The sequence below is a fragment of the Anomaloglossus baeobatrachus genome, chromosome 10 (genome assembly GCF_048569485.1).
Source record: "Anomaloglossus baeobatrachus isolate aAnoBae1 chromosome 10, aAnoBae1.hap1, whole genome shotgun sequence".
NCBI lineage: Eukaryota > Metazoa > Chordata > Amphibia > Anura > Aromobatidae > Anomaloglossus > Anomaloglossus baeobatrachus.
Genome location: NC_134362.1, coordinates 32,400,004 through 32,413,045, shown reverse-complemented (window position 1 = coordinate 32,413,045; position 13,042 = coordinate 32,400,004). Strand labels below are relative to the sequence as shown.

The window sequence follows — 13,042 nt, the reverse complement described above, 5'->3', positions numbered from 1 at the left end:
AAGTCTGGAACCCATGGACATCACCAAATGCTGGATTTCCTCCTTAATGCTTTGCCAGGCCTTTACAGCCGCAGCCTTCAGGTCTTGCTTGTTTGTGGGTCTTTCCGTCTTAAGTCTGGATTTGAGCAAGTGAAATGCATACTCAATTGGGTTAAGATCTGGTGATTGACTTGGCCATTGCAGAATGTTCCACTTTTTTGCACTCATGAACTCCTGGGTAGCTTTGGCTGTATGCTTGGGGTCATTGTCCATCTGTACTATGAAGCGCCGTCCAAACAACTTTGCGGCATTTGGCTGAATCTGGGCTGAAAGTATATCCCGGTACACTTCAGAATTCATCCGGCTACTCTTGTCTGCTGTTATGTCATCAATAAACACAAGTGACCCAGTGCCATTGAAAGCCATGCATGCCCATGCCATCACGTTGCCTCCACCATGTTTTACAGAGGATGTGGAGTGCCTTGGATCATGTGCCGTTCCCTTTCTTCTCCAAACTTTTTTCTTCCCATCATTCTGGTACAGGTTGATCTTGGTCTCATCTGTCCATAGAATACTTTTCCAGAACTGAGCTGGCTTCATGAGGTGTTTTTCAGCAAATTTAACTCTGGCCTGTCTATTTTTGGAATTGATGAATGGTTTGCATCTAGATGTGAACCCTTTGTATTTACTTTCATGGAGTCTTCTCTTTACTGTTGACTTAGAGACAGATACACCTACTTCACTGAGAGTGTTCTGGACTTCAGTTGATGTTGTGAACGGGTTCTTCTTCACCAAAGAAAGTATGCAGCGATCATCCACCACTGTTGTCATCCGTGGACGCCCAGGCCTTTTTGAGTTCCCAAGCTCACCAGTCAATTCCTTTTTTCTCAGAATGTACCCGACTGTTGATTTTGCTACTCCAAGCATGTCTGCTATCTCTCTGATGGATTTTTTCTTTTTTTTCAGCCTCAGGATTTTCTGCTTCACCTCAATTGAGAGTTCCTTAGACCGCATGTTTTCTGGTCACAGCAACAGCTTCCAAATGCAAAACCACACACCTGTAATCAACCCCAGACCTTTTAACTACTTCATTGATTACAGGTTAACGAGGGAGACGCCTTCAGAGTTAATTGCAGCCCTTAGAGTTCCTTGTCCAATTACTTTTGGTCCCTTGAAAAAGAGGAGGCTATGCATTACAGAGCTATGATTCCTAAACCTTTTCTCCGATTTGGATGTGAAAACTCTCATATTGCAGCTGGGAGTGTGCACTTTCAGCCCATATTATATATATATAATTGTATTTCTGAACATGTTTTTGTAAACAGCTAAAATAACAAAACTTGTGTCACTGTCCAAATATTTCTGGCCCTGACTGTATGCTAATCACACTCCGATCAGAGTGTGATCCAATTTTCTTGGATGTGGAGAAGATTGGGGGGGGGATTTATTCTCCATATTCTCCATCCTGTCAGTCCATGAAAATCAGTCATCTGAGTGTGGTCTGATTTTTTTTTTTTTCTTGTTCCCCACAGACCCATTGACTTACGTGGCCGAGTGCGGTCCAGTTTACGGATGCAAATTGTGCATTTTGTTATTTTTCCCTTGGACTCCATGTCCAGGGGGAAAAAATTGGACGTGTGTACGGCCCCATGGAATAACATTGGTCCGAGTGCAATCTTATGTTTCAGACTGAAAATACGGTTGTGTGACCCTAACCCTAAGGCCAGAGTCACACTTGCGCGTGCCTCGCGCGAGTCTCTCATTGAATCATCCGGCATGGACTCGCACTCCCCTGACAGGAGCGGGTCGGTTGCATGTATATCTATGCAGCTGAGACGCTCCTGTCCATAGAGTGCGAGTCCATGCCGGGTGATTCAATGAGGGACTCGCAAGTGTGACCCTAACCCTAACGTTTGGTACAAGGGTACGTCAATCATAATGGGACCGGCCCTGCAGACCTCCCGGTGTAGCAGCTTAGAGTAGCATTGTAAAATAACTACTGATCTCTGATGCCGCCGTTTTCAGTAACGATCACTCCCATCAAAGTGGACTAATTTCACTTCACATCTGAATCCATTGGTTTATACGGTTGAACACTAACTGCCTGATTCTGAGATAAATGTGTAATCCTTTGTATTAAACATGTTTTAGGGGTTTGTTCCTGATTGTTTCAAGCACTTGTATTTTGAGGCAAACACTACTTTTTGAAAAGCTGACTGTTTTCTATGTTATATATTGATGACCTTTTTCAATGAATATTCAGACATACTGGTTGAAGCATCAAAAAGAAAAAAAAAGAAATATATATATATATATATAGATATCCATAAAAGCAACAAACTCGGGTGTATAGTGTGTCCTGCATTTTGTTTTTCTTACTTTGTACGCAGTTCTAAAGGGAAAAGGGCAACTGTTTTGTGATAAAGTATTTTTAAAATGGCATATTACAGCCTGTAGTCAGTTGTGGGACAGCCTTAAATTCTCAAAATTCCTAAAAGTGTCCTGTAACTGAGCGCTTTTATAAGCTGGACGAAGTTCATCTATCAACTGTAACCTTTTATTATAGATTGTTATTCAAAGCTGCCAAAGCATTTACAAATGCAGTGCCTTAGAGCGTAGGAAAAAAAAAAAAATCTATAAACCACCCAGCAAACGTTTTCTAGAAGTTATTTTTGTCATTTGTTATCTGCTAAACGCTCATAATAGTTCTTGATGCCATCCATCTCCATTAATCAGCCTCTCCCTATAGGAACACTTGCTAATCAGCTGGTTTATGTTTGATACTTTACACACTCCCTTGTATACATCGCACTACATACAAGCTGTGCCTCAGTCAGAGATAATTAATGCACTTTCCTTCTCATACTTCAGAGCTGCATTCATAATTCTGCTTCTGTTGCAAACTGCAGGATTGTCTTAAAGACAACCACTCACTTCTTCCCAACAACTAAACTGAGCTTCTACACTACAGGGATGTAGTGAAGTTTCTCTACATCAGATTTCGCATCAGAGCCTGGTGTAAAGATTGCTGTACATCACCAGAGTAAACTCAAGGTGATTACCAAAAATTATCTCTGAAACGATCAGAATAGTGATTGCAGCACTGGAGTAAATGGCTCTGTTCACATGCAGTGTTTTTGGTGGTTTTTTTTGCACCCAAAGTATGTTTCTTAGGCCGGAGTCACACTTCCGAGTGACTTGTGCGAGTCTCGCATCAGCATCACCCATCACGGCCACACACTCTCCGGACAGGAGCATCTCAGCTACATAGAAATGCATGCAGCTGACCTGCTCCTGTTGGAGTGTGTGTGGCCGTGACGGGTGATGCCGATGCGGGACTCGCACGAGTCAGTCGGAAGTGTGACTCCGGCCTTTGGCTATGTGCCCACGGGACAATGTACCCACTGATTTTCCCGCAGCTGCTCCCCGGAATCTGCATCTATCCATTGCTGCGGGTTCTGAGCATTTTTGTTGCGGTAAACCTGCGGGACAAGTGCGGAAATACCTGCGGAAGTCCCGCCCTCTATCTCCATAGTGGAGGAGCGGGAATTCCGCAAATATTTCCACATGAATAATTGATATGCAGTTACGTGCGGCTGCGGGACATCTGCAGAATATTTTGCAACCGCTCATACCGCAGCATTGATGCAGCACTCCCCAAATCCCATAGGATAACATGGGGAGTGTCTGTACTTTCTTAAACCTTTGGATTTATCTGGAAAATCTAGATAAATCCGCAGGTTTTCCATGGCAAAATCCGCGGGTACAGAGTCCCGTGGCACATAGCCTTAGGCCTCTTTCACATATCAGTGATAAACAGACATTTTTCACTGACATGTTAAAGGTGCGCATGTTCCTCAGTGTGCCATGATTTTGGCACACCTGTGATCTCCGTGTGCTATCCGTGATAATACACGGAGATCTACTTACCTGTCCACGCTCCTGCTGTCCCTGATGATGATATTTCCGTCTCTCCTGTGTCCAGCCACTGTGTTTCTCACCTTTGCAGCTACTTCCGGGTCGGCTGTACAGTGCATATGTATGAGCATAATTAGCCGTCCAGGAAGCAGAATCAGCAGCGGCTGGAGACGGGTGAGTTTAAAAAGCTTTTTATTTTAAATGTACGGGATTTTTTTTCTGGTACCTGTTTCACGGATCACACCACTGTGCGGTCCGTGGGACATCAGTGATGCCAGAAAAAAACAGACTTGTGTCCGTGCCGAGCACACGAACACGCATGTGCGCCGCACAGAAACACGTCAGTGAGAAATCACTGATCTGTGCATAGACCCATTGATTTTAATGGGTCTGTGTATGCCAGTGACTCTGGTACGTGGAAAAAAAAAGTAACGTGTGACGTTAAAAAAAAAAAAAATGCATGTTTTGGGGGTTTTTTCCTAGCATTTTTACCCTTTTTAAAGTATTTTTGGGTGTTTTGTTTACAGTATATGTGTTTATTGAATGTAGTTTTATTAACCATAAACATTTGCAGTGTTTTTTTTAAATTTCTCATTGCTACGTATGGGTTAAAAAAAAACCCGCTGAAATAATGGACGTGATGCAGATTTCACAAATTTAATCAGGAAAAAAGGTTCCGCAGGAGATTTTCTGAAATTTCATTGCTTTTGCAGATACTGTAGGAAAAAAACGTTTTTAATTTGCATAAAAAACTGCTGCATGTGAATCTGGCCTATTACAGATTGTAATGTATTTAGAAAGTCACAGCTTTGTCAGATATTACGGTATAAATGGTTTTACCATGTGGACATATTTTTTGCATTAGCTGCTGCTCCATTTTTATCCTCTGTATTTGATACACAGCCATTAATCTGGCCTATAACCACTTTTCTACTGAATTCCCCTTACTATAAAGACACTAGACGTTATGACACCCTTGGTACACTTACACTTTGACAATTCTAGCACTGGCAGTTACTTTTATCACACAGCCTTATTTTTATACTTGAAAGGTGTAGCTTTTTGGAGTTTTTATTTGTTTTTAGACGTTATGTCATCCAAATACTGCCATATGCATCGAGCAATGATTACTAAACTATCACGCAAAACCTTAATTTTTTATTTTTTTTTTCTTAAAAAGGGGCGTTTCTAGATATCTATATCTGTAGCTGCTTTCTGACCAAAAGCTTTTGCAAACTAGACTGACTGTGCCTTTTGATTTTGGATGTTCCAGCTTATAAAAGTGCTGTAAAAACAAAAAAATAAAATTATAAAAATTTGTAAAAGACCAAAAATGACTCACCGAGATCACCATAATGCCTTTCGGTTGGATGGATTAAGAAAAAGTCGTAAGGTATATTTACAGTGTATCACAAAACTAAGTGCACCCCTCACCTTTTTGTAAATATTTTATTATATTTTTTCATGGGACAACACTGAAGATCTGACCCTGTGATACAATGTGCAGTGTCAGTGCGCAGCTTGTATAACAGTGTAAATGTGGTGTCCTTTAAATATCTTAACACACAGCCATTAATGTCTAAACCACTGACAACAAAAGTGAGTACACCCCTAAGTGAAAATGGCCAAATTTTTCCGAAATAGCCATTGTCCCTCCCCAGTGTCATGTGACTCATTAGTGTTACAAGGTTTCAGGTGTTAATTGGGAACAGGTGCGTTACATTTGGTGTTATCGCTCACACACTCTCTCATACTGGTCACTGGAGGACAACATGGCTCCTCATAGCAAAGAATTCTCTGAAGATCTGAGAAAAGAATTGTGGCTTTACATAAAGATGGCCGAGGCTATAAGAAGATTTCCAGCGCCCTGACACTGAGCTGCAGCACGGTGGCCAAGACCATACAGCGGTTTAACAAGACAGGTTCCATTCAGGACAGACTTTGCCATGGTTGACCAAAAAAAAGTGCATATGCTCAGTGTCATATCCAGAGGTCGTCTTTTCAGAGTAGATGTATGAGTGCTGCCAGCATTGCTGCAGAGGTTACAGGGGTGGGGGGGTCTGCCTGTCAGTGTTCAGACCATACGCCGCACACTGCATCAAATTGGTCTGCATGGCTGTGGTCCCAGAAGGAAGTCTCTTGTATAGATGATGCACAAGGAAGCCTATAAACTGTTTGCTGAAGACCAGCAGACTAAGGACATGAATAACCAGAACCATGTCCTATGGCCTGATGAGACCAAGATAAACTAATTTGGTTCAGATGGTGTTAGCCGGGTGAGGAGTAAAAAGATAAGATCTCTCAGAGGAGATCTCATTTATATGTATAAATACATGTGTGGTCAATATAACGGACTGGCACATGACTTATTCCTTCCAAAGACAATACTAAGGACCAGGTGGCATATGCTGCGAGTGGAAGGAAAGCGATTCCGGCAGCTAAATAGGAAAGGGTTTGTTACAGTTAGAGCAGTCAGACTGTGGAATGCCGACCACAAGAGGTAGTAATGGCAGATACTATAACAGATTTTAAAAAAAGGGCTGGATGATTTCCTCACTACACAACATTGTCGGTTATAAAGGAGTTAGTGACAAAATGTAGAGTTGGTGGAGGAAGGTTGAACTAGATGGACCTAGGTCTTTTTTCAACCTAAGTAACTATGTAAGTGTGTCCGGCCTACAGTCAGGCATGGTGGTGGGAGTGGCATAGTTTGAGGGCTGCATGAGTGCTGCCGTCTGTGGAGAACTACAGTTAATTGAGAGAACAGTTGCAACATGTACTGTGACACACTGAAGCAGAGCATGATTCCCTCCTTTTGTATTCCAACATAACGACCCCAAACACGAACAAGATGACCACTGCCACGGTAAAGAAAGTAAGGGTAAAGGTGCTGGACTGGCCAAGTATCTCCAGACCTAATCCCTCAAATGGAAGGTAGAGGAGCGCAAGATCTCTAACATCCACCAGCTCTGTGATGTCATCATGGAGGATGGTGATGTCATCATGGAGGATGAAGAGGATCCAGCAGCTCCTGTGAAGCTCTAGTGACCTTTCATGCCCAAGAGAGTTCAGGCAGTGCTGGAAAATAATAGTGACAACACAAAATATTGACACTTTGGCCATTTTCACTTAGGGGTGTACTCAGATTTCTTGCCAGCGGTTTAGACATTAATAGCTGTGTTGAGTTATTTAGAGGACACCAAATTTACACTTACACAAGCTGCACACTGACACTGTACATTGTATCAAAGTGTCAGTCTTCAGTGTTTTCCCATGAAAAGATATAACATTTTTACAAAACCGTGAGGGGTGTACTCACTTTTGTGATATACTCTATATTTAACTGGTCATTGCCTGTCTGGACAGATGACATGGGCAGGAGGGTTCTAGCCACGACGTCAGTGAAGAAAAAAAATCTTTTTTCATGTTGGTTGCAGTTACCAGCTCTAAACACTTGGCCATGCTTTACAGAATGCCTTACATTATCTGTGACTTGTCTGACACCCCAGGGTGTTAGGATATTTACAGCCTTCTTATATCCATTATCATTTATATCTTTAAGCTGTTGCCTTTCAATTAATGTAAAAAGAGTTGCCTTTCCATGGGTTTGTTCTTATAGTTACTCCGCCACTGTTACATCAAAATTGACAGAGGAAAAAAAAAAAAATTCGGAAATATCTTATCCCAGTTTTTGGCTAAGCTCACACAGGGCATCTTTTGCTGTGTATTTGAGATCACAAAGATGCACCAATATGCATGCATTTCCTTCCTCCAGCAAAGTCTATGAGATTTCCATTTTGCTGTCCACACTGGGCATCTTTTGTTGGCTGCGTTTTTGAAGATGCACCAAAGATGCAGCGTGTCAATTCTTTTTGCGTTTTTCCAGTGTTTTTGAGCCCTTCAAGTCAATAGATTTGACTTAAAAATATGCATTGGGCAAATCGCATCAAAAATGCATTGTGGTTTTTGCCGCGGTGCCTTTTTGGTTGTATTTTGGAACAAAAACGCTGCATCTTTGTGGTTAAAAAAAAAAAAAAAAAGATGCTGCGTGTGAACCTTGCCTGGTAATACTTAATGAGCATATCACCTGAAATAAATAAATGTGTTCTTGAGTCTTCCTCTCCCAAGTTGTTAAAACCACTGCCTGCCGTTCATTGATCACTAATTTGGCTGTTATAACAATTTATATGTTGGGGGGAGGGGTTTGTTTGTTTTTTTTCTTCAATACTGTTCTAAAGCATCAATTTATGTTGTACAATGAATAGTCCAACTTCTCCTCACATATGCTCAATACATTGAAGAGGGCTGGTACAGTGGAGTTTTCTATAGTTTAAGCCATGATACTATCTGATACTTTAGCACTGTGTAACTAAGCAGAGTCACTGATTGTCGTTCTTGATTAACTGGTTGACTCCTGCACGATTTGTTTGACTCCAGATGGATGCAGTGATAGAGATGGGTTGATGTTTGCCTGATTTTCATGATATCCCCAGAGTACAATGGGTGCGTTGAGTTGCCAAAAAAGAAAGGGGTTCTCCAGGAGTACGGTAGATAAAATCCTATTCACCTGCAGCTATAGTGGTAATCTGCAAGTAAATAGTATTTAAATATTACACTACTAAAGCTGGTGTCACACATAACGACGACGACAACGACGTCGCTGCTACGTCACCATTTTCTGTGACGTTGCAGCGACGTCCCGTCGCTGTCGCTGTGTGTGACATCCAGCAACGACCTGGCCCCTGCTGTGAGGTCGCCGGTCGTTGCTGAATGTCCAGCTTCATTTTTTGGTCGTCACTCTCCCGCTGTGACACACACATCGCTGTGTGTGACAGCGAGAGAGCGACGAAATGAAGCGATCAGGAGCCGGCACTGGCAGCTGCGGTAAGCTGTAACCAGCGTAAACATCGGGTAACCAAGGGAAGACCTTTCCCTGGTTACCCGATGTTTACGCTGGTTACCAGCCTCCGCTCTTGCTGCCAGTGCCGGCTCCTGCACTGTGACATGTGGCTGCAGTACGCATCGGGTTAATTAACCCGATGTGTGCTGCAGGAGAGCAAGGAGCCAGCGCTAAGCGCGGCTCCCTGCTCTCTGAACTGTGACATGTAGCTGCAGCACACATCGGGTTAATTAACCCGATGTGTGCTGCAGGAGAGCAAGGAGCCAGCGCTAAGCGCGGCTCCCTGCTCTCTGAACTGTGACATGTAGCTGCAGCACACATCGGGTTAATTAACCCGATGTGTGCTGCAGGAGAGCAAGGAGCCAGCGCTAAGCGCGGCTCCCTGCTCTCTGAACATGTAGCACAGCGACCTTATGATCGCTGCTTCTGCTGTGTTTGACAGCTAAGCAGCGATCATAACAGCGACTTACAAGGTCGCTGTTACGTCACCGAAAATGGTGACGTAACAGCGACGTCGCTGTCGTTTAGTGTGACACCAGCTTAACATAGTTTTTCTAGAACAGGAGAAAATGAAGTTATACGCTCCCTGCTTCCAGTCATATGGATACTTGAACCTGCAATGGTCTGATCACTTGTCCTATACACACTAATGCCACAGCATTGCTGTATATAGAAGAAATCAGTCTCCTATGAATGCTGGTTGTGGACTGGTTTTCACAGGAGTACTGTAATGATTGACACAGGGGTCTTTAGCTGACCCATGGCTGTCATGACAACTCATCGGCATCCCGTTGTAGATCAACAATTTCAAATGGCTGGCGAACAATGAACAGATTCACAAAACAATGCTTTTTTAATCTTAAGAGCATTAATAGCAGTAGTCAATAGTATATAAATTTAGTAACACCTTATAGCTTCAGCCACCAATAAACGTTTTTTGCAATGGCTTTAATCTACATAATATTTTGGATCACTTTGTAAATACATTACTTACATTGTACTGATCCTGTATAATACTTCAGAGCTGCTTTTATAATAAATCATTAAACATGTCATTAGGTGTGCAGTAATATCTGAGCTAAAATCTTCAAAGCAAATTGTGTGCCTGCAGAATAGGGAGTGCAGCTCTGTAGGAAAAGATTTTAGTTTTTATATATGTATATAATATGTAATATATATATATATATATATATTTTAATACGCATCCTCTGGATATTAATGAATAAAAAAGAAATATATATAATTATATATTTATATATATATATATATATATATATATATATATATATATATATACAATAATTATAATTTTTTTAATTTTTTTTATTTTAATACGCGTCCTCTGGATATTAATAAATTAAAAAGAAAAAAAAAAAAGCAAGCTGTACCTACCCTCTTCTGCTCCAGCACCATCCCCTGTCTTTGACACCAGTGCTGCTGGTAAGATGCTTTCAGAAAGTTAGGGTACCGTCACACTTTAGCAACGCAGCAGCAATCCCACCAGCGATCTGACCTGGTCAGGATCGCTGCTGCGTCGCTACATGGTTGCTGGTGAGCTGCCAAACAGGCAGATCTCACCAGTGACCAGCCCCCAGCCAGCAGCGACGTGCAAGCGACGCTGCCCTTGCACGGAGCCGGCGTCTGGAAGCTGCGGACACTGGTAACTAAGGTTAACATCGGGTATGGTTACCCGATGTTTACCTTAGTTACCAGCGCACACCGCTTAGCTTAGCGTGTGCAGGGAGCAGGAGCCGGCACTGGCAGCGTGAGAGCTGCGGAGGCTGGTAACGAAGGTAAATATCGGGTAACCACCTTGGTTACCCGATGTTTACCTTGGTTGCAGCTTACCGCAGGCTGTCAGACGCCGGCTCCTGCTCCCTGCACATTCAGGATTGTTGCTCTCTCGCTGTCACACACAGCGATGTGCGCTTATCAGCGGGAGAGCAACAATAAAAAAACGAACCAGCACTGTGTGTAACGAGCAGCGATCTCTTAGCAGGGGCCAGATCACTGCTCAGTGTCACACACAGCGAGATCGCTAATGAGGTCACAAAAAACGTGACTCAGCAGCGATCTCAGTAGCGATCTCAGTAGCGATCTCGCTGTGTGTGAAGTACCCCTTACTCTACTTTTGTAGATTTCCATCCCCCAGTTAAATACATCTTATCTACCAATTTTATAGAAACATGATGGACAATGATTTGCCATTGTCTGAAGTTTAATGTAATTCTACCCAACTTGTTTGTTTCCTTATTGATAAACCCAAGATTCTGAATTTAATCTTCTGCATTGTATAATTTGGGGGCAAGTGATTTAATCTGTCTAGATTCAGTAACTGCAGGCTGGAATTTCTAACAACTTATAGGACGACTCAAGAACTTGAAAATTCTACAACATATCCACCATATTTTGAGGGACTGTTTGGCAAAATATATATTTTTTTTACTTTTATTTTTCTGACTGCTGAAACATTTCATAAACAATTTTGCACCCACACTATCCAATAATGAAGGTTTACATGGTCAGTACAAGCAAATGACTAGAGAAAACATATACTGTGATGTTAAAATGAAAAAGAAAAAAGAAAAAAAATACAAAAAAAGAGTAGTTGAGATTCTTCCTATGGAAGGAATTTCTGTTGTAATAAACATGTTGCATAGATACAGATTTTGGGGCAAAATAAGTGGTTATTAATGGATTATACACCCTGCAGTAATGGGATATTTGTACACATTTATCTTAATACTCCCCCCTCCCCTTCAAATCCCAAGGTAAAATATTGCTCCCCACCAGGGGGTCGATACCGCTCACCACAGACTCATGGTATTTTCTAATCAGGTTTATATTATGTTTGTTTGTTTACCCCTCCTATTGCTACTTATCAGCAACATACACTCAAACTGTTCCCATTTGGACAGGTGAATAATTGTCAGAAGGGAGGGAGGGGTGAAGGAGTTTCTTTTTTTTAACTGTTTTACCCCTTTCCTGGAGGATTCTGACTCTGGTATACAAAGGAGGGGGAGGGGGATAAGCCTAAAAAGTAAAAAAAAAATGTGCCTGAAAAGAATACAAATTTTTATAAAAGTTTCATACCTGATAGCCTTTACTGCTTCAATATTATGATGTTGTGTGTTAAAAGAAAAATGTTTTGCCATAAAAATATGTTCACCTTGTAGATGCGTTCTATGAAAAAAATAAAAATAAAAAATCACCTTCTGTTTGTGTATTGTATAAAAAAGAAAAAAAAATCAATAAAAACGACTGGTTGTGTGATTTCTGCATATTCATATATGGTCAGTGGTTAATGTTGTACTGCTGCCGGTTTTGTTGAAGAAGCTGCCTTGTTGACCTACTTTATCCTAATAATTCACAACACCGAGCTGTTTTCTATGTTTTTGTACCATTTTCAGATTTCCGCCAATATCCGTCAAAGCATTTTAGCAATTTTAATATTTTATTTTTTATTTTATTTTATTTTTTTCTGGTCTGTTGTCTTTCTGTAGGTACTGGTACCTTTCTGTTTAAAGAAAAAAAAATGTGTTGGCTTTAAAGTGAATTTATCTTTTAGACAGATAGTTAATATGAAATTATAGGGTTTGTGTGCGGAGATATTTTTTTTTTTTTTTTTTTAAACGGTGCTTTGTTTAAGGAATTAAAAAATAAAAAAAACTGTATTCTAGCTTTTCTGGCGGTACATGTGTGATTTAATATCTATGACAGTTAAGTGCAATTATTTCATCACTCTAAAATGCTATTTTTGTGTCGGTTACTGCAGGTGTTTTAATGTCTTTGCAAAGTGACAGATTTTGATGCCTTCTTGACAGTGGTAGACTTTTTGTAGCTTTTTAGAAACTTTGTATTCATACAGTATCAATTGAAAATAAAAGACCATTAAATTGTTCTTGTCTTTGTCAAGTTATTTAAAGGGAAACTAACATGTATGGGAGTGGGGAAGAAAATATCGGTTAATCATTGTCCATATACTTGAGACAGGTAGGCACTGCGTATACAGATACGGCATTAGGCCTCCTTCACATGTCCGTGTCTCCAGTATGTGTGGAGTCCCTATACCTCATGTACCCATTATAACCTATAAAGGTGGTCACATATGAGTGTTTTTTGTTTTTCTTTCTTGCAAAACACACAAAGACATGTCCTTTTTTTCCGGCAACACGAATAACCAGGGCCAATACAAGTTTATGGGTCTGTGAAAAACACATGGGTGGCATCAGTGTGCTGTCTGTT

General features: G+C 41.2%; 1 long non-coding RNA gene across 1 annotated transcript in view; it reads right to left on the bottom strand.

Moving 5' to 3' along the window:
- The window catches only part of LOC142254549 (uncharacterized), a 60,886-nt gene that overhangs the window by 29,667 nt on the left and 18,177 nt on the right, over positions 1 to 13,042 (bottom strand). The gene's annotated exons all lie outside the window — the stretch shown is intronic.